Source organism: Centroberyx affinis, unplaced genomic scaffold (assembly GCF_046629955.1).
Source record: "Centroberyx affinis isolate AG114_WGS23_722 - 3 ecotype Tasmania unplaced genomic scaffold, CSIRO-AGI_Caff_v1 ptg001777l_1, whole genome shotgun sequence".
Classification (NCBI taxonomy): domain Eukaryota; kingdom Metazoa; phylum Chordata; class Actinopteri; order Beryciformes; family Berycidae; genus Centroberyx; species Centroberyx affinis.
The window spans coordinates 15,850-35,839 of NW_027280170.1; the positions used below are offsets into that span (position 1 = coordinate 15,850).

Genomic DNA, 19,990 nt, shown 5'->3' on the forward strand with positions numbered 1-19,990 from the left:
GCATGTACAAACCTCAGTTAATAAACCATGTTGTTGTTCAGTAAGTCGTTGTTCGTTTGGAGTATAACTACACAACAGAAACATTACAACCTGAATTCCCTCAGTGCTGCAGTCAGGAGCTTCAGATCAAAGCCTCTCTGACTGGCAGCTGCTGCTCATCTTGACCTGAGAAATATTTGCCTGCAGGAGACAGAAACTCTGCCTCAGCAAGTCTGAGTCTGTCCTGATCCGTTCCACTTCAGGTCTTCAGACCACACAGTGTGTCATCTCAGCGGTCTGACTGTGTAAACTGTTGTGTTTTGGTTTTGAAGATGTTCATTTTGTAAACTGCTTTGGAATTTTTTTTTCTGATACACAGTCATGATAATAAAGATACTGACCTGAGAACTGAACAGATAGATAGATATATAGATAGATGGATAGATAGATAGATAAAGACAGACATACATACATACATACATACATAGGCCTACATACAGCCTACATAGTACAAAGCGGTTCTATGTAGGGCAATTGGTTTTAAAACGATGGCTGCCTAACTGGTTTACTGACCAACTGACTAACTTTACTGTCTGCCTGTTTCTGGTTTACTGTCTGCCTGTTTCTGGTTTACTGTCTGCCTGTTTCTGGTTTACTGTCTGCCTGTTTCTGGTTTACTGTCTGCCTGTTTCTGGCCTGTTTCTGGTTTACAGTCTAATCGTCTCCAGAAGGCTGTGTGGCCTGAAGCAGAAATGTGATGAAGGGGTGTGGTCAACATTCCTGCAGCTCAATCAGCGTCAAGCTCACAGAATTTACCAGTAAGTAAGGTTAGTTTGCCTTCAAAATAAAAGCGCATAATTGTTCAGAATAACGCAAGTCATGTCAGCATACTGTGTGGAGTCATTAGAGGAAATGTAGTGAAACTTAGCAGAGATTTTATTCTTTAGAGAACAGAGGTATTTTCATTTCTAACTGATTCCTCTTTAAAAAAAAATGTACTTATTTTCCTCTTCTGTAGTTTGTAGTTTCTTTGTAGTTTGTCAATTAGGTTTTTATTTTGAAGGTTAGCTACGACCGGTTTTATTGCAGCGGGCTTGACAGCGGCAGCAGCCCCTCTGTCCCACCGTTACTCCGGTCTGTCTGACAGGATTTAAACCTCCACAGTCCAGATCTGAGCAGGACCAGCCGCTCTGCAGCATGATGAACCCGCAGGGAACAGGTAGGACTGGGATACACTGTAATCCGCTTTTTGCTTAACTAACCAACTAATTAACTAACTACTGCTGCCAAGAAGCAGGCGGATCCTCTCCTGCACCGTTACACCTTTTATTCTGATGGAAGCGCTTTGCTTCAGCGGTTTGATTGATTCTGATGGAAGAACTTTGATTGATTGATTGATTGAAGCGCTGCGTTCCCGTTTCTCTGTGGAGAAACTTAAGCTGCTCAGATTCAGATCTGAAGCTCAGACTCAATTTTAATCTGGAAGTGTTTACTGCTGTGTGTGTGTGTGTGTGTGTGTGTGTGTGTGTGTGTGTGTGTGTGTGTGTGTGTGTGTGTGTGTGTGTTCTTTGGTTAAACCAGGAAGCTACTGATGTTTTGATTTTAATGGAGCTGATACATTACCACTCCTCTAGTACATACACACACCGTGTGTGTGTGTGTGTGTGTGTGTGTGTGTGTGTAAAATAGCAGTACAGGCAGGGAAGCCAGTAAATTGGTATTCCCGGCAGCATCAGACATGAGGAGCGCTCGGTTCCTCCTCCAGCGCGGACCGGATGCGTGTGTTTGTCGTGTTCTTGCAGAGGGAAGAACAGACAAGCAGAATAAATCTAAAATCTAAAATCTAAATCTAAAAACTCAAAGATGATGAATCACTCCATGGGAAAATAAAGCATGCTGATCCTCCGGTCTGTGGAGGTGGGCGTTAACCTTCAGCAAGCGGCGGCAGAGTGAGAGGTCTTCTTCCTCCTCTCAGCTCTCATGTTCCTCTGCAGCCCTCCCTTCCCCTCCCTTCTCCTCCCCTCCCCTCCCTTCTCCTCCCTTCTCCTCCCCTCCCCCACCGCCCCTCCCACCAAAGCCACCCGCCCTTGTGACATATATGAACCCACTCCTGTGAGCTGACTTGCTGCAACAGCTGAGGAGACTGTGTGTGTGTGTGTGTGTGTGTGTGTGTGTGTGTGGGGGGGGGGGATTATACAAAGGCATTCCTGATCTGTTCTTGCAGGCGGCAGAACAGACCGGGTCACTCAGCTGAAGGTATATAAGGTATATGAATAACATTTTTTATTTTTTATGTTCATACATACAAAAAAATCTGTATTTTTCAAACGTGCGTTCGCATACACACACCTGTCATAAACACACTAGGGGTGGGACAAAATATCGATACTGGAATATATCGTCATACTTCCTCTCGCGATACGTTATCGATACACTGGCGCCAAATATCGATATTTTTATTAAAACATGCGGGCGCTCTAAACGGATTCCCCCGCATTAAGCCTGTTACCATTCTGACTGACCAGAGTCACTCCTTCATGACTCCTTGCGGTGGCGCTTATCAAATGAATGAAGGGAAAGTGAACGGAAGTTAACTAACTTGCGGTGAAGAAGACAAATAACTCACAGAGGGGAAAATGGCGGACAGCGGGGGAAAGCAAATCAGAGAGGCACCACAGTTCCTGCTTTGTGCCTTTTTAGGGGTATTTTTTCTTCTTCAGTTACACAGATATCGTAGATGAATTGTCTTGCAATATATCGAGTATCGCAGAATCGCAGTATCGTGATACCATCGTTATCGTGGGCAACGTATCGTGATAGTATCGTATCGTGAGTTACTCTGTGATTCCCACCCCTAAAACACACGCCTCCAAATGACCATATATGGTGACGACCTTCCCTCTAAATGCTGCAGGAAAGGTCACTGATGCCTCTGTGCTGAACTGACTGGACTAAGACCTTGTCGTGACCACAGACCGGGTCATAACAAGCTTTAGTCTCAACTGCTGCAGTGGAAGCATCGTTACTTTACTAATTCTGAAAAGGTTCATCCGGTCGTGGCTCCTGGCGCTCTTGGCGGCCGGTCAGCTGTTCTCTCTCTCTCTCTCTCTCTCTCTCTCTCTCTCTCTCTCTCTCTCTCTCTCTCTCTCTCTCTCTCTCTCTCTCTCTCTCTCTCTCTCTCTCTCTCTCTCTCTCACGTTCTCGATCACAAACTGATCGATCGACTCTTTGCTCGGAGATGGTCGCTCGGTTCAAACACATTTCACACGATTCAGACTAGAGCTGAACAATTTAATCGAAAAAAAATCTAAATCGCAATATGAACTTCTGTGATTTCCAAATCCCACAGTCTGCAGTTAATTTCTTCAGAGATTTTTTTTTTTTTTTTAACAAAATCACTTTTCTTGATTGGATGATTGGATTAAACCTCAAAACTGGGTATTTGAAAAGTGATAAAGGAAATTCTGATCTATAAGATTAGGCTTTAGTGATCTGATCCTTCTGGCAAGTCCAGATTGTGAAATCTAGATCTCGATCAGAATTATCAGATTTGATCATGTTTTGAAAAAGTGAGTAAAAAACGGTGAGATCGTTCTGATCCTGGAATAAAAGCAACAAACGGGATTTGATTATCCGGACGATTCTGAAGTCGATAAAAAAACTGAACTCAACAAAAAACTCAACACAGTCTCACTCTGATCCTCCAGTCTCACTCTGATCCTCCAGCCTCACTCTGATCCTCTAGTCTAACTCTGATCCTCCAGCCTCACTCTGATCCTCTAGTCTAACTCTGATCCTCCAGCCTCACTCTGATCCTCTAGTCTAACTCCAGTCTCACTCTGATCCTCCAGTTTAACTCTGATCCTCTAGTCTAACTCCAGTCTAACTCTGATCCTCCAGTCTAACTCTGATCCTCTAGTCTAACTCCAGTCTAACTCTGATCCTCCAGTCTAACTCTGATCCTCCAGTCTAACTCTGATCCTCTAGTCTAACTCCAGTCTCACTCTGATCCTCCAGTTTAACGCTGATCATCCAGTCTAACTCTGATCCTCTAGTCTAACTCCAGTCTCACTCTGATCCTCCAGTTTAACGCTGATCATCCAGTCTAACTCTGATCCTCCAGTCTAACTCTGACCTGAAGCTCCAGACTGAGACAAAGGTTTAGTCATAATCTGGAGTGTGGTTTAGCTGTGTGGGCGCTGGCGGGTTCAAACCCGTCAGATAATCTCCAGAACGCTTCGTCATCAAGCTGAAAACAAAGCTGTTCTTCTCAGTTCCTGAGAAGTCGAGCAGAATGAACCTGCTCCACAAACACAGCTGGACTTCATGTTCCTGAACGCTTCATTTCCTGCTCTCCTTTTTCTTATTCTGCTCAGTTCCAGTTTCACTGCCTCCATCAGCTGTTCAGTCTCAAACAGGCTGCAGGTTGCTTCTTTATTTTGGTTTGATTCAGTTCCAGGCTTTAAAATGTTAAACTTGTCTTTCTGAAGCGTCTGTCATCAGTCCATGCAGGTTTAGACTCAGTTTAGTTTGTCGAGTCTCCAGAGGTGGGGACTTGAGTCACATGACTTGGACTCGAGTCACAATTTTAATTGCTTGAGACTTGACTTGCTGCATGAAGAGAAGACTTGGGACTTGACTCTGACTTGTACTCTGATGACTTGAAAAGGTTTCTAAAGTCTTGACTTGAGATCTTGTGTTTGTGTAAATGAGTCCCACCAAAAGTCACCAGAACCCAAGTCAAGTCAAGTCTCAAGCAATTAAAATTGTGACTCGAGTCCAAGTCATGTGACTCGAGTCCCCACCTGATACGATTCGACACGTGATCTGAGTTCAGGATCAATACAACACGATACGATGTGATCAATAAAAGTTCAGTGACAACAAAGTCTGACTGTGCAGAATCCTGTTTATTTCTGAGACTCAAATCTTTCCAGCGATGCCATTGGCTGCTAGAATGTAAACAACAATTTAAAAATGTCATTACAAAGTGACAATAATATAATTTGGATGGAGAGCTTGTGAAACTGTGATGGTCAAGAGTCTCATTAGTGATTACTACAGCAGAATAACATGGAGCTGATATCACCATTCATGTTCCTGACAGCAGAATAACATGGAGCTGATATCACCATTCATGTTCCTGACAGCAGAATAACATGGAGCTGATATCACCATTCATGTTCCTGACAGCAGAATAACATGGAGCTGATATCACCATTCATGTTCCTGACTGACAGTTTGTATTGATATGTATTGAACTTATATATCGTCCCATCCCTATTCTTTATGCTCTGATGTAATTATTGTTTCTTGTTGTTGTTGTTGTTGTTTGTTCCAGTGGCCTACCCGGCCCCCACCGCCCCCCCGGCCGGGATGTTCGGCAGCGTCCCGGGGTACGAAGGCACCGTGGCAGGAGGAGGAGGTGAGGAGAGTCGAAGACCGGAGAGTCTTCTGAAGGAAATAAACAGACTGCAGCTGGGGAAAAAAGCAGGAAGTAGACAGGAAGTTGCTGCAGAGTCACGATGTTTCAGGCAGGAAGTCGGAGGGTTTCAGACCGGATCACTTTCCAGGAGTCTAGCGGGTTCCTCACATCAGCTGCTTTTCAGACTGAATCAACATGAAGGACCAGGAAGGAAGAACAGCTTCAGGTCATGGAAACACTCTGACCTGGTTATGGAAAATCTGGGAAAAAATCCTGGAATTTTTACATCAGGGCAAAGATTTAAAAACAAGATCCTACATTAGAACATTAGAAAAGCATTTTTTCAGATTCCATAAATCCTCTCCTGACCTCCAGGAGGCTTTAGTTGGTCGTTAAATTACAGGAAATGAAGAATTTCCATTTATTCATGATAAATAAAACCATTTTGGTTTTATTGGTGCAGAACAACAGACAGACGACAGACAGACAGACGACAGATGTTTGTTTAATTTAATCTGTTCTTCTTCCTTTCATTATCATGATAACTGGAGTCCAGATGCAGGAGGATACACAGGTAGGGGGCGTTGTCATGGAGACCCATCTGTAGCAGTGTTGTCACGGAGACCCATCTGCAGTAGTGTTGTCACGGAAACCTATATGTAGTAGTGTTGTCTTGGAAACCCATCTGTAGCAGTGTTGTCACGGAGACCCATCTGCAGTAGTGTTGTCACGGAGACCCATCTGCAGTAGTGTTGTCTTGGAAACCCATCTGTAGTAGTGTTGTCATGGAAACCCATCTGTAGTAGTGTTGTCATGGAAGCCCATCTGTAGTAGTGTTGTCATGGAAACCCATCTGTAGTAGTGTTGTCATGGAAACCCATCAATAGTAGTGTTGTCATGGAAACCCATCAATAGTAGTGTTGTCTTGGAAACCCATCTGTAGTAGTGTTGTCATGGAAACCCATCTGTAGTAGTGTTGTCATGGAAACCCATCAATAGTAGTGTTGTCTTGGAAACCCATCTGTAGTAGTGTTGTCATGGAAACCCATCTAAAATCTAAAGTTAATTCCACTTTTAGAACTTTGCTAGTCTTCCTCCTTCAGAAGCCTGTGGGGCTGATGATGTAATATTGTTAATAATGTTGTAGAGAACGTTGATGAAGTTGTTTGTTACGCTGTTGATAACTTTGTTGTTGATAACGTTGATAATGTTGTTGTTAACACTGTTGCTGTTGTTCTTAACGTTGTTGTTGTTGTTGTTGTTGTCCTCCATCAGGCTACCTGCCCCCCCCCATGCCCCTGGAGCCCGTGGCCCCGCCCCAGCCTGGACCTGGACAGCAGGACTGGAGGTAGGAACCGGTCCACACCAAACCAGTTCCTGTGTGTTTCAGTCTCTCTCGGTCAGCCATGAAGCAGCGATTCCTTTCCCAGAGCTGAAGATGCTTCACTGCTCTGCGTCCAGGCGGAGAAAAACACTGAGGTTCAATTCTCCACGGCTGACGCACGCGTTCTCCCTCACTGAAATAAAGCTGAATTGATTGTTTTCTGGTGAATTCGTTCAAAAGTCCACGTGCTCTGAGGAGCCGGTGAACGTCACGTTGGCGCGGCGCTGACGGCGGCGTGGCGTGACGCGGCGTGGCGTGACGCGGCGTGGCGTGACGCTGATGGTGCCGTGATGTGGCGTGATGTGGCGTGATGTGGCGTGACGCGGTGCTGGTAGTGGTGTGGTAGTGGTAGCGGAGCTCTAACGTTACTCAACCTGAAAGAATAAATCCAAAATGAAGCAAAGGAGGCCTTTACAATGATCACAAAAGAATGAAATGAAAAGTCTGCACTGTGAATGAAAAGTCACATGAATGAGAGTAAGACAGCGTGGTTGAAAACTGTTCCTTTCTGCCGTCCAATCATGAGAGAGCAGCTCACACCTGTCAATCAACCAGAGAGAGAGAGAGAGTGCATCTCCTTTTTTCCCTCAAACAAAATGCTTCCAACAACATAATCCAAACCCGCCGACTATTACCCAGTACTGCTACTCCTCCTCCTCCTCCTCCTCCCATCAGCTGACCTGTGTGTGTGTGTGTGTGTGTGTGTGTGTGTGTGTGTGTGTGTGTGTGTTGCAGTATTCCCTCCCTGTCGGAGGACGTGGCTCGCGAGGCGTTCAGCAGCTTCGCCTCGTCTCAGTGCTGCTACAGTAAATCTCCTGCGACCGACGGAGTCATCACCAGCATGGAGCCCTGCAACACCTACAGGGTGACACTGCTCTTACTGTCATTAGTATCATTAGTATTATTCATCATCATCATCATCATCATCATCATCATCTCATCATCATCATCATCATCATTAGTTTTATTATCGCTGCCAATCATTAACAATCAGTGTACAGTATCTCCTGTTAGTTAAAGTGTGTGTGTGTGTGTTCTGTAGTACCGGCTAGAGACGTTCACTGAGTCCAGGTCAACAGAGTGGGCCCACAAACCCCATGAAGGTACACACACACACACACACACACACACACACACACACACACCACACACACACAGATGAGTTACTTCATGTAAAGAGTCAGCGATTTTAATTCTCTATGTGATTGACAGGTGAGTCAGCTGTGTTTGTTTGACTGACAGGTGAGTCAGCTGTGTTTGTTTGATTGACAGGTGAGCCGGCAGACTTCTACACCCAGACCGCCCCTCGGCCCTGGGAGATCCAGGCCACGCCCCCCAAGCTCTTCACCAGTCACACGGAGGAGATCCGCGTGCCCTTCACTCCTCCATCAAGGTGATTGGATAACAGGCTGTCCGTCAAAACCAGCGCTGACAGCTGATTGGTTTTTCTGAAGGACGACACCGATATTTTTTAAATTCAAGCTGTTCATAGCTGATAATTTGTGCTGATATACAATATCTTTAAATTTTACCATTTTCATTCATACTACTACTAGAACTACTAGAACTACTAGAACTACTACTACTACTACTACTACTACTACTACTACTACTACTAGAACTACTACTACTACTACTACCACTACTAGAACTACTACTACTACTACTACTACTATTAGAACTACTACTACCACTACTAGAACTACTACTACTACTACTATTAGAACTACTACTACCACTACTAGAACTACTACTACTACTACTACTACCACTACTACTACTACTACTAGTACTACTACTACTACTACTACTACTAGAACTACTACTACTACTACTACTACTAGTACTACGACTACTACTATACTACTACTAGTACTAATACTACTACGACTATTACTAGTACTACTACTACTACTACTACTAGTACTGCCACTGCTACTGCTGCTGTCATCAGCTCCAGACTGAGTTTTAGTTTTCTCTTCAGTATTTACTCTGATAGGAAGTCATGTTCCTTCTGTTACTTGGTAATATTATAATTAATAATATAGTATTAATAGTAATTTATATTAATAATATTAATTAGCATGATATTAACATTGTGTCATTGCTGTCTCCACCTTTATGACTCCCTGTGTGTGTGTGTGTGTGTGTGTGTGTGTAGGAGTGCCATAGCTGCCATGCCAGTGGGATGATGCCGTGCCAGGAGTGTAATGGAGCTGGATCTGTAAGAATGCTGTCAATCAATCAATCAATCAATCAATCGATCAGTCAGTCAGTTGAATCCTGGATCCAGGTTTTAGTTCAGGTGGATTTAAAGTGATTCAGTCTCCATGTTAACACCTTTACTCTGTGTGTGTGTGTGTGTGTGTGTGTGTGTGTGTGTGTGTGTGTGTGTGTTTGTGTGTGTGTGTGTGTGTGTGTGTGTGTGTGTGTGTGTGTGTAGAAAGACTGCTGGGTGTGTCATGGTTCAGGGAGGAGCAGTGAGGAGAACTGCAGCCGCTGTAACTCTACTGGCAGAGACAGGTACTGCAGTGTGTGTGTGTGTGTGTGTGTGTGTGTGTGTGTGTGTGTGTGTGTGTGTGTGTGTGTGTGTGTGTGTGTGTGTGTTTAAGCTGCACAGAACACTTTGGTCATGCAGCTGAAGAATGTGGGACTATGTGTCACATGTCTAATGCGTGTGTGTGTGTGTGTGTGTGTGTGTGTGTGTGTGTGTGTAGCTGCTCGGTGTGCAATGGTCAGGGAACGAATCCATGTGAAACCTGTGAAGGAAAACGACAACTGCTGACCTACATCAACCTGAAAGTAGAGTGGTGAGTAGAACTTGTACTACTACAAATACTACTACTACTACTGCTGCTACAGTCAGTAACTCCAGTCATTTGCTTTCATTTATGTGTGTGTGTGTGTGTGTGTGTGTGTGTGTGTGTGTGTGTGTGTGTGTGTGTGTGTGTGTAGGATCAACCATCTGGAGGACTTTATGTTGGAACAGTCCAGCGGTCTGCAGGTTGAGCAGCTCAGCTCCGTCACTGGGAAGAACTGTTCAAGAACAACCAGTACCTGGTGTGGAACACACACACACACACACATAGACACACACACACACACACACATTCTGTTGATTTCAGTGATACTATAAGTAAATCAATATATACATCCACTGGTCTAGAAAAATGTAATGGTGGTGTAATGGTGTAATAATTACACCATTACACTGTAATTTTTTCAAGTGGGATTTTCTTTGTGGGATCCTCTGTTCGTCCATGTTATCTGTTTCTGAGCCTCTGCATGTGTCATTCTCTTTGTTCTTTACTTGGTGGATCGTGTGTAACTTTATTGCAATTTGATTCAAATTACTGGTGTTCTAATTTCCATAACCGCTAGGTTACGTCTGGTTAATTGCAGGAGTTAAAGTGGGCCGGAACGATCCGGAACGGCGTTCCGGCACCTTCGATTAATAAGTAAATAAATCTGATTGGCAGTTTCATACATAATAATGTCAGGCGAGTTCACAGGGCTGCCAACTCTCACACATTGACCGAGAGACTCACGCAACTGACATTTATCACACGCTCTCACGCCACAAGTCCATTTTCTGAAAAACAAATTCATAAACATCGCGGGGCGAAGACAGAGCAGCACAGAGCAGCAGAGAGTTATTCAGACCATCTGAATAGTGAGAAATAAACACAAATGTATTATATTGTAATTTATTCCCATGCATGCTGCTCAGAGTCTCAGTCAGCGGCTCTTCTGCGTCTCTCCCTCTCCTCTCAGGCAGGATGAGAGTGAGTTGCTATGGTTACGGGGACGCTCTGTGTCTGTCGCTCTGAAACTTTCTCATGATTCCCAGTAATAGATTTTTAGGTTAGTATGCCTATGCAAGATCATGAATGTAAGCACCTCAATGCTGAAATCCTCTTTGCTCTTTAAAGTGATGCTTGTAAGTAACTTTGTTGCAATTTATTGAAACTTTGTTGCAGTTTCAGTTTCATTTGAATGTGAGAGGCATTGTTGTGATCTCTTGAATATTTTGTTATATGTGTTCTGATTATTTGTCCATGATTAAATTTGATGCCTTTAATGCGGCTATAAATAGGATATGTTTCGTTTTTTTTTTTTTGGTGTGGGGGATTGGGGGTGCGTCAACCCGGTCGGGATGTAGAAGGGGGTGCGTCGCCTAAAAAGTTTGGGAACCGCTGGTCTAGACTGTAGTCTCTAGTCTCTAGTTAGTCTAGTCTGTCTAGCTTATTCACCCTGACCTGCTGGGTGTGTTAGTTTTCCTGTCTGTCTCCCCCAGTGTACCCGCTGACCGGTTTCCCAGATCCAGCCATCTCCCAGGCTTCAGAGCGCCTGGTCCGAGACCACCAGACCAAGTACGCCCAGACCTCCAGGGTCCTGCAGCAGGTAGGGTGCACACTAAACCCTAAACCCTAAAACTAATATCTTTAATGGGGCCATTCGTCACCCTCTGGCGGCCATCTTGGAGGTCCTCGGCTCTGTGAACAGCTGACTGTGTTTCTGTCTCAACAGAATTGAACAGACGGTTAATTTCTGTCTGTTTCTGACTGAACTGATCATTTCATCACTGATCCATCTGATTGATTTAGTGTTTAGATAATGTCAGCTTGTTAGCTAGCTAACCATAGCATCTGGTCAGCTAACCATCACTGTCTTGTTGTTAACACATCTGATTAGCACACTAGCTAACGTAGCTAGTAGCAGCTAGCGTTAGCGTGTTCACATTAACATCAGTGTGTTTGCTGGCTAGTTAGCTAGCTAACAGTTTGTTCAGGTTAACTGAGCTGACTCTTCTCAAGCTCCAACTCTTCATGTTTTGGAGTAGAGACTAGGGCTAAAGACAAGACAGTTTACTGTGTCACAGTAACCTACATTTGGAAACAAATCCACCTTATCACACTATTCACTTTTACTGAGAACGTTACTGAATGGATCTACAGCCACACCACAACAAGCTGACTCAGCTGCTCTCTGCTCAGCTGCTTCACACACATTTACACTTTATTCACTAACACACAGTTCTCTCTCTCTCTCTCTCTCTCTCTCTCTCTCTCTCTCCCTCTCTCTCTCTCTCTCTCTCTCTCTCTCTCTCTCTCTCTCTCTCTCTCTCTCTCTCTCTCTCTCTCTCTCCAGAGACAGACAGTAGAGTTGATTCCCATCACTAAGGTCAACTATAAGTGGAAGGGAGACGGCCATGTTTACTTCGTCTACGGCAACGAACACCAAGTCAGCGCCGACAACTATCCTGCAACCTGCTGCTGTGTCATCCTGTAGACACACACACACACACACACACACACACACACACACACACACACACACACACACACACACACACACACACACACACACACCAGCCTCCTGCCATTACTTCATTACAGCATAGAAGTGCATGTTCAAAATGGTTATTTACTCTATTACAGTTACACTTCAGAACATTTCGTCCTAAAGTATTATTATTATAATTGTTGTTGTTTTTTTCTTATTATTCTTTTTCTTATTCTTATTCTGAATCTCAAATGAATGAGTGTGTTTTTCTACGTCCTGCTCTGGGTTTCGGGGGTCAGGCTCCTCCACAGTACAGCAGATCTATACTGACTTGAGTCCAAAGTGCCTGCTTTCCTCTGGGAAAACTGCCTAGAAATACAGTTTATAGGATGGAAAATACTCCTTCACTGACAGATCAGAGGAAGAACAGGAAAATACCAAAGAAAATATAGATGAAATAGAGAATATAGTAAAGGCAGAAGGCTGTAGACGGATGTCTCTGCAGGATTATCTCTCTCTGCTCCAGCTCTGTAGCTTCTTGTTGAATGAGGAGAAGGAGGAAGAAACATAATCCGACTGAAACCTTTTCATCTTCCAACAGAACACAGAACAGTAACAGAACACAGAGGAAGTTCAGACAGAAATCAGTGTGTGGAAGTGCAGCAGTTTACTGTTCAGGTGAACAAACTCTCCCTCAGCCTGCCTCACCTGCTCCTTCTGCAGTTAGTGGTTTACTACATTTCCCAGAATGCCCTTTGACACCCGGAAAAGGGGTGTGAACCTGTTGCATTCAGCTGTGGGTTTTACATGTAGGCAGGGAGAGAGTGGGCCGGAACGATCCGGAACGGTGTCCCGGCACCTTCGATTAATAAGTAAATAAATCTGATTGGCAGTTTCATACATAATAATGTCAAGCGAGTTCACAGGGCTGCCAACTCTCACACATTGACCGTGAGACTCACGCAACTGACATTTATCACAGGCTCTCACGCCACAAGTCCATTTTCTCAGCAGTGAAAAACAAATTCATAACTGATAACGTCGCGACGTGAAAAAAGGAAACTGACAGCAGGACAGACGAGACAGAGCAGCAGAGAGTTATTCAGACCATCTGAATAGTGAGAAATATACACAAATGTATTATATTGTAATTTATTCCCATGCATGCTGCTCAGAGTCTCAGTCAGCGGCTCTTCTGCGTCTCTCCCTCTCCTCTCAGGCAGGATGAGAGTGAGTTGCTATGGTTACGGGGACGCTCTGTGTCTGTCGCTCTGAAACTTTCTCATGATTCCCAATGAAAGGTTTTTTAGGTTAGTATGCCTATGCAAGATCATGAATGTAAGCACCTCAATGCTGAAATCTAGTAATATAACATAATTTTACATTTTTGGTTAACATTATACAGGGTTGCTGTTTCTTGACTTAATCCAAGAGGTTAGGTGGTGTAGAAATGCAGGAAATTTGTTTTAAATTACTATTTTTTTCTGACACCCCCCCGGAAACAGGTTTCCCCCACCTGCCAAATCCCACTTTAACCCCTGCATGTAGGTGGAGAGAGAGAGTGATAAACACGAGCAAGAGGAAAGTAGAGAAAAGTGAGTGGTCCCTTCCTCAAACCCCAGCCTGTCTCTCTGCTGCAGTGCATGCTGGTCTCTCTCCTGCTCCTGTGGTGGAGAAACTGGTCTCTCTCCTCTTCTCTGATGGATCTCTCCCTGTATGATTGTTGAACGTCTCTTGGTGCAAAATGGCGGCTCTAGAAAGAAGAAGCCCTCGCTCTTTGATTCTGAGGGACTGACACCGAAACCTGACGTTTACCGCTGAGGTTTTAGGGTTTGTCCACACAGCGTTTCCAGGACGTTTCCTAAAGGTTTCCCGTCCAAACTGATACACAAAACAGACAGGAAAATTGTGAAATCTGCACACAGCCTTAAGCGCAAACAAGATGTCCGAATCACGACAAAAGACGGACAAAAGCGAGACAGACCACGAAGTTTAGCTGCTTTTGAAAATAACAAACGACTCCAAGGCCGCCAGCGCCACGGAGAATATAGACTGGGAGTGTTTTTCCCCGTCTTCTACCACCAGAGTTTCCCCCGGTTTCTCCTGTAGCAGCAGCTCGTTTCTCTCTCCACGGTGTTCAGAGGGTTTTTTGAAGGGACTCCACTGCAGTAGAGCTGTAGGTGAGTTCTACTTGGCCCCTCCAGTTAGTATTTTTTAGTTTCTTATGGTGAAAACTCTCCGGCTGCTTTGCCCTCTGTGGTTTCCCAGCGGTCGTGTTGTTGTAGGGAAAGGAAAGGAAAGGAATTCTGGGGGAAGGAAGGAAGGAAGGAAGCAGAACAATAGTTGTCGCTGGGAGAAAATAAGTAGAAGAATCAGATTCTGGACCCTCTCCTGCCTCCGTCTTCAGATCAGAGGAAACCGTCGATCCGGTGGATGAGGCTCGGTCGCTCCGGGAGTGAGAGAATAAAAGTAAAGAAAAACAAGCAGACAGTAAACATGTTGTCCTCCACCAGTGATGTAGTTCCACCCTTGGGTCAGTCAGTGATTGCTGAGTGAACTTGAAATATGAGTGAAATTGTATAAGCATTTTGGTATGGGACAATGAAAGGACAGATTGACCATATATTTCTGTTGCCTACTCTCCTCAGAATTAGGCTTACAAGTTATATACAATTTACAATTTCCCATTTGGCAGACGCTTTTATCCAAAGTGACGTACACATGAGATTTTAATACAACACAAGCAAGGATCTAGTCAGGAGAGAACAACGAGAGTAAGAGCCATAAAGCTAAGATCTGGTCCAACAGGACATAGGTATTATATTATTAGTATTATTATTAGTATTATTACTATTATTATATCTTGAAATGTAGTAACTGTAATTGTCCTGTTTTTACTCAATACAGTACAAAATATAAGAACTACAATACGCAATAAATACAATCCGTACATTACACAATGTACACTACAATACAATTTATAATACAATATACAATATAACATACGACACCAGGAGCGTGAGTGTTATGAATAATATAAATGCTAAATGATAAGTGATATATGGTATTGCACAGTAGGTAAGTGGTAATATGATATCAGTAGTGAACACTGAGGCACAGTGGCAGTGCAGTGATGATGCAATAACAGAACAACAGTCCAACAACTGGACAATAACTACAGTGTCTTGTGGTTAGAGGTTTGACTCTCACTTCAACACATCAACCCAGTCTGATGTCTCCAAGTGTGTAGCGTGTGGAGACTGTTATGTTACCTATGATAACTTTAACTGTGCTGCTTTACCACTGAGTCCCCATTCATTGTCAATGCCGCCCCCTAGTGGCTCAAAGTCAACGTTACACTGTGACTGACTAACGGATGGAGACCGATCCATAGGCCCAATCCCAATGTCCCCCCTCAGGACCGGGCCCTGAGCCTCACAGACTTAATTGACGTCACCTGTGTGTTCAGCTGTTGAGCCGGAGTGTGAGAAGTCATGAGGCTCGAAATGGTTCAGGAGGAATGGGACAGCGCTTTGTGGCATCACGTGTTGCCATGACGACGTCAGACATTGATATCGTCCGTCAATTAATCAATTTGTAATTTACTCTTTGTTTGCACTTTTGTCTAAACAGCATTATTAAGCTAAAATGAAAAATAAAAAAGATGAATAATGTTAAATAGGCCTAGGTATATGTTTTTCAACATTGCAAAGTTTATACTGTGCTAATAGAGATAGAAAATACTCTACGATAAGTCAAATATGTAAAAAAAAAAAGATAACAAAAAAGAAACGAGGCATGTTGAAAGCAAAGGGTACTTTTAAGTAAGGGATAATGCCCGACGAGGTGTCCTTAAAGAATTAAGACCATTAATTTATATTTTCATGCGTTTTGTAATCAAAATCTAAAGTTTTCACAAGCCATAACTCAGTTTCCCTGGTAACACCTGAGGGTTTGACTAATACCTGGAACAATCATTACCGTCCCATAAGGTTCTTATGCGACGGAAACGTTGTTCACTGCTCCAGTAAATAGGACGAACCTTAGATAGGACTTGGCAGCAGGAGATATTTCTAGTCCGCTCAGCTCATAGAACCCTTTGGCTCAGCTAGGAGCCAGAAAGCTAACGTTATGCTAGCAACATTCAAAGTCAATAACAAACAGTAAATATAATTTGACAGTATGTTTAACAACAAGACTAGCTAGCTATCAGCCATGTCATTGTCCCCAAATCAATATCAAGATTTTCCTGAACAGATGAGCTCGGCCGTGTGTCTGTCGGCCGCAGCCTGAAGCAGCTGAAGAGTTGAACAGCCAATGGGATGTGAGCTGATCGCTTACCGTATGTGATGCAAAGTATCAGTTCAGAGGGGCAGTGTACTTCCTGTAGCTTGTGTGTTACAGTCTCCATCCTGTGGTGTTCAGAGGATGAGGCTGTTGCTATGGTTACTCGTTTTAGATACAGGCTGATGCTACGTAGCCAGCGCATTAATTTAGAACGGTGAACAGACAGTTTCACTGGAACTACTTAGTAGGTGTCCATTATCAGGAATTAATGGACACCCTGCAGCCAATCAGAATCGAGTATTCACCCAGACCATGGTATAATAAAGCTTAATGAGCACAAATAAGCACATAAGAAAGGCTATATTAGGCTACATGCTGCTTATATTAGCAGCATCTAACATCCTTCTTAAACGTTTAGGAAAACTTAACTTTCTTTTTTTTCAAATGAGCTGTTTATTCTGTTTTAATGTTGCAATGTTTTCTCTTTTAACTGTATCTTGCATGTAGTTTCACCTTTTCATTCGTGTTTCTCTCGAAGTTCTTGTTAATTGTTTTTTGTTTATTTTTCCTTAATTATGTGTTTTTTCTTTTTTATCAGTTGTATTGGCTGATATTTTCCACATACATGAATATTAACGCTATGAACTGTGGGTAATTCCCTCAGGCAAAGTCTGCAGAAATGCGGACTTACAGAAAGTCTGCATAAAGGACTCATAAAGTCCGCCGGTGAGTCTCGCACACTTACCGATTTCACAGCGGGACGTCCTGAAGCCTCGCGGACTTGTCGGGAACGCGCGTCAAAGTCCGTGAGTCTGTGAGTGCGGACGTTGGGATTGGGCCATAGTCCCCCCTTTGGTGGGGGACAATAAGCATGTAAATAAGAATAAGAGCAAATGGGAGTTTAAACACATGTAACTGACAAATTCAGCAGTAGAACTCAGTAGAATGTAAGAATGAAAACAGATTACAGAGTCACTAAGGTTCTTTACTCTGTCTGCTGGTTCAGTTCAAAGAAAAAAAAATAACCATTAATTTTGCCATAGGGGAATTTCTAGTAATTATAAGTTAATAACAGCTTGAACTTTCATATGTGAGACATTTTGCGACACGAAGCCACATCCACTCTGAATGAGATTAAACTAAAGCTACAACAGAAGTGCAGCCTTGCTGCTGCGCTGTGATTGGACAGTGGCAGTGACATCATCGGTGCTACAAGCTTATAGTCCGTTTTGGAAAAAATCTCAATGAAAAGCAGTTTTGTGTTTGAATGCCTCCGGATCAGTTTCACAGGCAGCAGAGGTGGAGTCACAAACATCCGGCTCATGTTGACGGACAGTTCTGAACACAACCAGCAGGGGGCACTGTCCAGAGTTACCATAGCAACCACTAAAGATAAACTGGCTACACCAGTGATTTGATTTTATGCATTCTATGTACTCTATTTCTTAACCTATTTTTATTATTATTCAGTGGGTTTTATTTTCCATCTTCTGTTGTGCTCAGTCTATGTCTATTTTCATGCATGTCATTTTTGAGCTGCATTTCTTGTATGAAAGGTGCTATACAAATAAAGTTTATTATTATTATTATTATTATTACCAGAGTTACCATAGCAACCACTAAAGATAAACTGGCTACCGCAAGAGTTACCATAGCAACCATAGAGCATGGCTAGCTGAGCATTATGGGAATTCTCAGTATTTGCTATAATCAGTCTTTGACCAATCAGATTGCTTGGCTGAAACTAGCTGATGTGTAATTTAGATATTTTGGATGATGGACTTCAGTTTATGATAAACATGTTAAAATTCCACAAGCCGTGTTTTAGAAACAAACTGACTGAACTGATGATGATGCTGGAATATGATGAACTGTGTTTGGGTGGAATGTGCCTTTAGCTGCAGTGTGACTCGAACCTGATGGACTGTTCTGCTCTTAATAAACTCTGAAACTCAAACGCTTCTGTCACTTCTGTTCACAGCTCATCATATACAGCCAGGTTATTAAAGCTCCATATTCTACTGTCCAGAGTTTTATTTAGTGTCTTTCTGTCCATTCAAAGCTGTGTGTGTGTGTGTGTGTGTGTGTGTGTGTGGTGTCATGAACCAAAAACACTCTCAATCCATTTCTCCACGTTCATTTTCCAGCATCTCTCTGAGCCTTACCAAGAACAGGCTGTTTCTGTCTCCGTGTCTTTAAGGCTCATTAATATTAACGACCCCTCCGTTCCGATCGGCTAACCGTTTCCAGAGTGAAACGTGAGACGCCGCGGCCCGGCGGCTACAGGTAGGGAAAACTCTCCGGTAATAAACGACGACAACCGCTCAACCGCTTTGAAAAAAACACTTTGTTAGTCTGTTATTTCTTACAGAAATGATAATGAGCGAACCTTTGTGACGTCACAAAGTTACGGAAGTCCAAACGGCTCGTTTAGAGGCTCACTGCACTAATATGGATTGTGTGGATTTAGTTTTGATACTTTCACCATGTTTAGATAGAACACGGTCACATAAAAGCCAGACAATCACAATCACACGTGGCAGATGAGAAACGGCACCATAGCAGCAATGATAGTGTCATCATACCATTAGGACAGGGTTATTCAATTATATTGTTCAGGGGGCCACAGTCAGAAAGCTAAGGGCCCGGGGCCGGACATTTCATTATGTACACTTGACACGTTTTCAAAATTTTTATTTCGCTACATTGCAAAAATAGCCTAATCATAAATTAAAAACGAAAATTAATAGGCCAAGTTCTTAATTTCATTTTCTTTATTTTTTTCTTTTTCTTTATTTACACATATTTCTCAGTCCAGTCGCTGTTGAATTGACGATTTTCGGCATCAACTTTTCTTCAACGTTTTTTATCGTTGATAGTGACACTGATGATGTCATACGATAATTTGCATATCAATATATAATGCTGCACACGCCTCTGACTCCGCCCACCCGGCCCAGTTTCGGCGTATGCCGGTAGCAATTACAAGTGGACCCTATCCTACAGTCCCTGCTCTCAGCAGAGGGAGGGAGCGCTGTGATCATGTGACTCTCTGGATCAGACAGGCAAGTAGAGAAAACCGGCATCAGCCGTATCAATTTATTGCCAAATGCTTTGGGATTCAACACATTAACTTTGCTTCCCGTGGTCAGAAAAAGTCGCCAGATTTGTCGCTAGTCGCTTTTGAGAAAAAAAGTCTCCAGGGGGTCTGAAAAGTCACTGAGTCTAGTGACAAAGTCGCCAAGTTGGCAACTCTGCACCAACCGGAGTGTAGAACAGGATCTAGTTTACAGAACACAGGAGCTCTGCTGGTTTGAAGGATTTATTGTGGCAAAAATGTCCGTTATTTGCGTGATTTTTTTTTCTTCAGGTTTCAAATTTTATTTATTTGTAAACAGAACTGATCGGCGGGCCGGTGTGACTTGACTGGCGGGCCGGAGTTGGCCCGCGGGCCGCCAACCAGTTATAGGCTCTGTCCTCTGCTTGCCATGTGTTTTACTGGTCTTATAGTTCATGGTGTCCTTCCAGATTCTATCGCCTCTGTATTGTTAGTGCCTGTCATTAAGGACAAGGCTGGTAAATTAAATAGCATGGATAATTATAGACCTGTTGCCCTTGCCAGTATTTTC

The 19,990-nt window shown here is 43.3% G+C and overlaps 1 pseudogene; it reads left to right on the forward strand.

Moving 5' to 3' along the window:
• Positions 1-1,109: 1,109 nt before the first annotated feature.
• On the forward strand, positions 1,110-18,340 carry LOC139652277 (protein SSUH2 homolog; annotated as a pseudogene).
• The last annotated feature ends 1,650 nt before the right edge of the window (positions 18,341-19,990 follow it).